Genomic DNA, 7,905 nt, shown 5'->3' with positions numbered 1-7,905 from the left:
ACAAGTCGCACGCCTTAACACGCTTGGCCATGCCAGGCCCTCAGCTATGAAAGTCGCATCTAATACATTAAATGTGGCAGTCATTTTTCTTGGCCCATCCAATAATTTGGAATCAAAATATCATTATTCCTGATTTTGATATGCAACTAAACATCAAATTAATGCAACAATGATTATTTGTACCTAGGTGTTCCCCAATTTTCATCCTCTTAACCATTATTGTATTAGAAGTTAAAAATAAATCTAAAATAGTATTATTGTTAGAAGTTTTCTTGAGCAATTGATAAAGAAATCCATCTTGAACAGTTTCCAGACACTTTTGACCTCATGGTGTGACACTAGCTTCACCCAATCAGCATGTCTGAAATTAAAATCACCCATAATTATGACTTAATTAATAGTTGAAATCTCAATCTCACTCTAAAGTTTCTCACAAATTTCATGATTTTCATATGGTGGTCTGCAAGAAAATTCCTATTAAGAGCCTTTTCGCTTGTTATAAACAAACATAAACCCAAATGAATTCAGTCTCCTTGCTATTATCCTTAATGGTGTCAACTTCAACAAGATACACTGCTGGCCAAAATCTTAAGGCTAATGAACATAAAGAAAAAATATGCATTTTGCGTTGTTAGACTCAACCATATATTTGAGTAGAGTTTCGAAAGATGAAAATAAAAAAAGGGAAGATAAAAATAAAAAACTTTTTTAGCATTTAATAGAGAAAATGTGAACACTATAAAATTAGTCTAAATACTCGCTGGTCAAAAGTTTAAGACCATACTGAAACGAAGCGATAATCGGTAAACACGTAACGAAATTTAGTCATTTGTGTTCAAGCATTAGCGTTGTCAACATCTCCCACTGACATCTCCTGTGTTACATTGGGTAAAAACATGGCAAAGGCTAAAAAGTTGACAGAGTTTGGAAAGTGGCAGAATTGTCGAGCTGCAAAAGCAAGGTCTCTCTCAACATGCCATCGCTGGTGACATTGGGAGAAGTAAAACTGCTGTTGCAACTTTCTTAAAAGACCCTGAGGGATACGGAACGAGAATTTCAAGTGGTCGGCCAAAGAAAATTTCGCTGGCATTGAGCAGGAGGATTCGACGGATTGTCCAGGAAGACACCAACCGATTGTCGAGCCAGATTAAGGCCCTTACGGATGCAGAATACAGCTCAAGAACAATAAGCCGACATCTACGAGAGAAAAGCTTTAAAAACCGTAAACGTCTTCAAAGGCTACGCCTCCTTCCACACCACGAAAGAGCTCAGGTAAACTTTGCTGAGAAGCACCAAACATGGGACGTAGAAAGATGGAAGAAGATTTTGTTCTCTCATAAGAAACAAATTAACCTAGATGGTGCAGATAGCTTCCAACGTTACTGCACAATAAGGATATCCCACCGAAGACATTTTCTACACGACACAGTGGAGGAGGTTCCATCATGATCTGGAGTGCTTTCTCTTTCCATGGAACAATGGAGCTTCCGGTTATACAGGAGCGTCAAACAGCAGCTGGCTACATTTGCATGTTGGAGAGAGCATCCTTACTGATTGAAGGCCCTCGCTTGTGTGGAAATGACTGGATTTTTCAGAAGAACAACGCTGCAATCCACAATGTCTGCAGAACAAAGGACTTTTTCATGGTGAATAACGTGATTCTTTTGGACAATCCAGCGTGTTCACCCAAACTTAACCCCATTGAAAATGTTTGGGGTGGATAGCAAAGAAAGTCTATAGAAATGGACGTCAATTCCAAACAGTGCATGATCTTCGTGAAGTCACCTTCACAACTTTGAATAAAATTCCATCCAGCCTTCTATAAACGCTTATATCAACCATGCCAAAGCGAATGTTTGAAGTTATTCGCAATGACGGCCATGCAACTCACTACTGAGACCTCTTGTTGAGCATTTCCTACCCTATTTAGGACTTCTTTTTGGTATGGTCTTAAACTTTTGACCAGCTAGTATTTAGGCTAATTTCATAGTGTTCACATTTTCCTTATTAAATGCTAAAAAAGATGTTTTCCCCTTTTCTTATTTTCATTTTTCGAAGCTCTATTCAAATAAGTGGTTGAGTCTGACAACACAAAATGCATATTTTTATTTATGTTCGTTGGCCTTAAGATTTTAGCCAGCAGTTTATAACTCACACTTTACATACAGAACTACTCCTACTCCTTTCTTTATTACACTTTCCCCATTAAAAAACCTATAGTTATGTATTTCAAAGAAATTTCTGTCATTAAAATCACCTACACTTAACCATGTTTCAGTTATTACTGTCACATCAAAAGTTTCTATTCCTGCCACTGTCTTAAAGTCATTTAATTTATTTCTTATTCTTCTATCATCACAGCAGTCACAATTAAGCCTATTCTTATAACTACTTTTAGGCATATTTCCTATGCTAAACTTTTCTCTTTTTCTCAGTTACGTTTCATTTAGTTTATCTTTGCCCTTACCACTATTTAGTCCTATTTTAAAACTTCCCTTACAACTGAGTTATTGGTCCTTGCAAACATGCCAGACCTTTTTTTACTTGATTGTAAACCATCCATTCAAAAAATGTCCCTCCACTCACTAAACTGATCTCACAAGTCAGACCAGCTAATCTGCTTTTCCTTAAATATTAATTTCAGCCTAGCATTCAGTCCTAGTTAATTCTTGGTAGTATCTCTGACACAATGAAGTTATGGTATTTATCTTTGAATGCTTCTATCAACCCTTTGTCTTTATTAATTAGCTCGTCTGATTTACTCTTCTTTATATCATTAGCCTCTATGCTCACAACAAAATCTATATCATTGCCAGTCCCCTTAATTTTATCTTTTGCTCTGTCAGTTATGTCTTTCACCTGTGCCCCAGGGTAGAAAATCTAACTCTTCTTCCTACTTACCCCACAGATTATTCTATTCATATTGTGTCAAGGATTGATTGATTGATTGATTTAGTGTTTTATGGCACAAAGCAGCGAGGCTATCTGCGCCAAACATCCGGTGAAAATGTAAAAATAAATAAATGTAGTAAAAGACATAAATGGAAATGAAGGTAAAACAAAAAAGTATAAAACCAATGTTGACACCTAGTCTACAATGTTAAGAGAGAAAACAGAGTATAAGAAGTTGTAAGGTATTTACTCTAGCAAAATGGTAATGATCATAAGCTGCCAGGAAGACTAACAGGTAAGTACAAGAACCACCGTCAGTCACCTGAAGTTGGCCTTTCCAGTCCTGGTTCCTTGTTATGTGTCATAACAGCCATTATCAAAATGTAAAATAATAGAAGTTTTAAAAGAAATATAGCAAAATCGTAATAATGAGTAGCCAAATGTCCAGTAAAAAGATAAAAGTAAAGCAAATGTAGTAAAATTTGTAAAAGTAAACGAAGATAAAAACAAAACAGCAATTAAAAACAGAAAATTGCATAAAACCGATGTTGACATCCAATCAATAAAGTTGAAAAGGACTTCCTGTAGCAGAATGGTAATGATCATAACCCGCCAGGAAGGCTAACAGGCAAGTACTAGAACCACCGACAGTTACCTGAAGTTGGTCTTTCCAGTCCTGGTTCCGGGTTATGTATCATTATGGCCAGTTCCAAAGGGTAAAGTAATAAAAGTTTAAAAGACATGCAGCAAAATTGGAATAACAACTCGCCAGGACGACTAACGGGTAGTTCAAACGGATAGTTCAAACAGCAGCGTTAGTCACCTGAAGTTGGCCTTTCCAGTCCTGGTGTCGTTTTTATTTAATGTTCTGGCCATTTTCCAATTTCAAATTGAACTACAGATTGAAACTTTGAAAAGGGAACCACAATTAAAAAGATGTAAGGAATAAATATCCAACACTTAAATGAGATTAAAAAGATTAATGGTTATTAAAAAACTATAAACTTTATCAAGGTGGACAGTGTCACCATCACCAATAACACTGTCCAATGTTACAGATAAACCCTGGGAAAAAACGTGTTTAAAATAGTGCCGTCGTTGAGAGTCGTAACGATGGCAAGAAAGTAAAATGTAGCTTACAGTGATTTGAGTGTTACACAAACTACACACTGGTGCAACAGTTCCAGATAAAAGAAAACGATGAGTTAAAAAACTGTGACCAATGCGTAGTCTAGTTAGAACAACTTCCTCCTTCCGAACCTTACGGAAGCTAGATGGCCAAAGCCCAATATAGGGTTTTATTTAAAAAAAGATTGTTGTCGCGTTGCTCACTCCAAGTGGACTGCCAGCTGGCACGGAGCCGAGCCTTGAATACAGGACCATAGTCCATGTACGGAATAGGCACAGTGGTGATAGTGCCTGAGTAGATAGATTTAGCTGCCGTGTCTGCAAGCTCGTTCCCGCGAATACCAACATGGCCTGGTATCAAAAAAAAACTGGATAGAAGTAGCAGTGAATGAGAAATGGGCCAGTCGAATTTGAATATCAGCAAGAACAGGGTGTGAGCCAACGTGTAGCGATTCCAGGGCCAGTAGAGAACGAAGCGAGTCAGTATAAATAGTGCAGTTGGAGTACTGCTCAGCTTCAATATCATCCAGGGCAAGAGATATGGCATACAGTTCAGCAGTGAACACAGAAGCTGTAGAGGAGATTCTGCACGCAACCACCGAACCGCAGCAAACCATGGCAGATACCACAGAATTACCTGATTTGGAACCATCTGTATAAATTGTAACGAAATGGTTGATTGAAAGATGTTCATTAAATAAAAGACGGTACTTCCAATCTGGAGTATCTGCCTTTTTCAAATGACTGAAAGAAAGGTCACATTTGGGGGCTGTAATAAGCCATGGTGGGATGGGCTGACCTGTCGATTCTGCAATGTTATCCAAAAACAGACCCAATTCATCCAATTGCGCCTGGATGCAAAGGCCAAAAGGAGCAATGGCAGATCGTCTGTTCTGAAAAAGTACAGCCCACTGAGGAAGGAAAACACATCCCAGGTGGGATGCTTTGGTAAGGAACGAAGTTTAAAAGAATATAGTAAAGATAGTTGCAAACGGCAAAGGTGCAAAAAAGGTTCATGAGATTCAATGGATAAGCTTTGAACTGGAGAGGTGCAGAAAGCCCCAGTGCAGAGTCGAAGTCCTTGGTGATGAATGGGGTCCAGCATCTTTATGGCCAAAGGTCTGGCAGAGCAATAGACCATTGATCCATAGTCGAGTTTTGATCGAATAAGAGCACGATATACCTTTAACAGAACATCGATCTGCTCCCCAACTGGTAGTAGAGAGGACACAGAGGATGTGGTATAAAGGTCAGCTTACGGTCAAAGATAAGCCCCAAGAACTTGGACTCAGGGACCACTGGCAGCGAAACTTCACCGGTATGAAGTTCAGGATCAGGGTGAATACCCCATTGATGGCAAAAGTGCACGCAAACGGTTTTAGAGAGAGAAAAAAATTAAAGCCGTTCGCCATAGTCCACTTCAGTACACGATTGAGGGCAGTTTGTGGTTGCCGCTCAATATATCTCATGTTTGACGACTGACACGAGATGTGAAATTCGTCGACATACAGCCTATTCGCAACAGTGAGAGGGAGTTGTTCAGTGATGGCATTTATCTTTATACTGAAAAGTGTGACACTCAAAAGACAGCCCTGATGGACTCCAAGTTCCTGTACAAAAGAACAGGAAAGTGTTGAACCCACGCGAACTTGAAATCTCCTGTCCTTTAAAAAAAATTTTAACAAGCATGGGTAAATGGCCACGGAACCCATATGTATGGAGGTCTCGCAAAACGCCATACCACCATGTTGTGTCATAAGCCTTCTCAATGTCAAAGAATATTGATACAAGATGTTGGCGTTTGAGAAAGACTTCTCTGATTGATGTTTCAAGTCGAAGTAGGTGGTTCGTGGTGGAATGCTGTCGTCGGAACCCACACTGGGTGGGCGAGAGGAGGTTGTTTGATTCAAGGAACCAAACAAGACGAGCATCAACCATCCTCTCTAAGGTCTTACAGAGACAGCTCGTCAAAGCAATTGGACGGTAGTGTGAAGGAATCTTGGGATCTTTCCCAGGTTTAGAGAAAGGTAAGATAATAGCCTGGTGCCAGGCATCAGAAAAAACAATCTCCTGGTAGATTCGGTTACAAACAATTAGAAGAATATCAAGAAAAGCAGGAGAGAGATAGCGCAGCATGTCATAGTGTATATCATCAGGTCCAACAGATGTACGGCCAGACCGATGAAGGGCCATTTTCAGTTCCACCAGTGTAAAGGGACAATTATAGTCAAAGAGACAGTCAGTTCAAAAGAAACGAGGTGAACGCTCTGCCCGAGGCTTGATGGCCAAGAAGGTGGAGGAACAAGCAAAAGCTTTCACCTAGAGTATCGGCGATGCTCCAGACACCAGCTTCCTCTTGGCCATCAGAGAGTAAGATGGAAAGGGGGACAGATTTGTCGTGCCTACTGCCCTTTCGAATCCTGTCTTATATGATCTTGGAACTGGTGGTAGAAGATATGCTAGTTGTGAATTTAATCGAAGATTCCTTCTGGCTTTGACGTCTTACCCACCTAGTATATGCACGGGCCCATTGGAAAGCGATGTGGTTCGAAAGTGTGAGATATCTACGGAAAGTATCCCAGGCCCGTTTTTGAGCCTTTCGTGCCAAGTGGCAAGCAGGATTCCACCACGGACGAGGATATCGTGGAAAACGTGGCGAGATTTTAGGAATACACTGAGCAGCTGCTTGTATAATACAGTCAGTTACTGCTGTCACACAGTCGTCTATTGATGGCTGATTCACAATGGCAGGATCAAGTTCTGCGAGAGAAGTGAAAGTGGACCAGTCTACCTGATCTAGCTTCCACAGGGGCACGCGGGTAGGGTGGCATCGACTAATGCCAGTCTTTCTCAAAAGTATAGGAAAATGATCACTACATAGTGGATTATTGTCAACCCTCCATGAAAAATGGGAAAATAATGAAGGGGAGCAGACCGAGAGATCAATAGCGGTAAAGGACTGACTAGGTGCCTGAAAATAAGTGGAAGAACCAGTATTGAAAAGAGAAAGATTGTGATCAGAGAGCATATACTCTACAGAGCGACCCCTCCTATCAATAACAGCACTTCCCCAGAGGGAATGATGTCCATTAAAGTCCCCCAGGATTAGAAATGGAGATGACAACTGTTCAACGAGAGCATCAAGGTCTGATTGATCATATGTCTCTCCAGGGGACAGGTAGAGAGAACAAACAGTGATGGTATGACCCAAGGAAACACGGATGGCTACGGCCTCCAAGGGTGTGTTGAGTGACAAAGACAGGGTGGGCATATGCTGATCAACCAATAATGCCACCCCTCCATGTACTCGTCCATCACACAGCCTGTCATTTCTGTATAGAGAAAACTGCCGAATGGTAACTATATCAGCAGGTTTTAGAAATGTTTCTTGTAAGGAAAGACATACAGGATGGTAAGAAGCAATCAGTGTTTTGATATCATCCAGATTATAATGTAAACCTCAACAGTTCCATTGTATCAAGGTGGTCATTTTTAATGATGGGTATGTGAAGTGGCTGGAGAACCCTTCTGTTTATGACCACGTCTTTTTTCCTTACTGTCCTTAATTGGAGGAGGTCTATCAACCTCGATGGATCCTGCCCTGGGTCGATTGGGCAGGTCTTCGTTGTTGGAAGGAGATTCCAGTGACTGAGGATGCAAACGAATGATTGCTTTGCATCTTGGGGTGGGAGAAAAAGATGTATCTGAAGAAATGCCTGTATTTGAAACCAAAGGATGTGGATCTTGGGGTTTGTTGAAATGTATTGGAGGAACAGAGATGGGTGTAGAAATTGATTCATCAACCTTTTTAACCATGGAGAGCAAAAGGCTTTTCATATGTTTTGAAAACGATTCTCTTGGAAGCACAGAGAGATCTGTCTGCAC

The sequence above is a fragment of the Tachypleus tridentatus genome, chromosome 13 (assembly GCF_004210375.1).
Source record: "Tachypleus tridentatus isolate NWPU-2018 chromosome 13, ASM421037v1, whole genome shotgun sequence".
NCBI classification, from domain to species: domain Eukaryota; kingdom Metazoa; phylum Arthropoda; class Merostomata; order Xiphosura; family Limulidae; genus Tachypleus; species Tachypleus tridentatus.
This window is presented reverse-complemented; position numbering follows the sequence as displayed.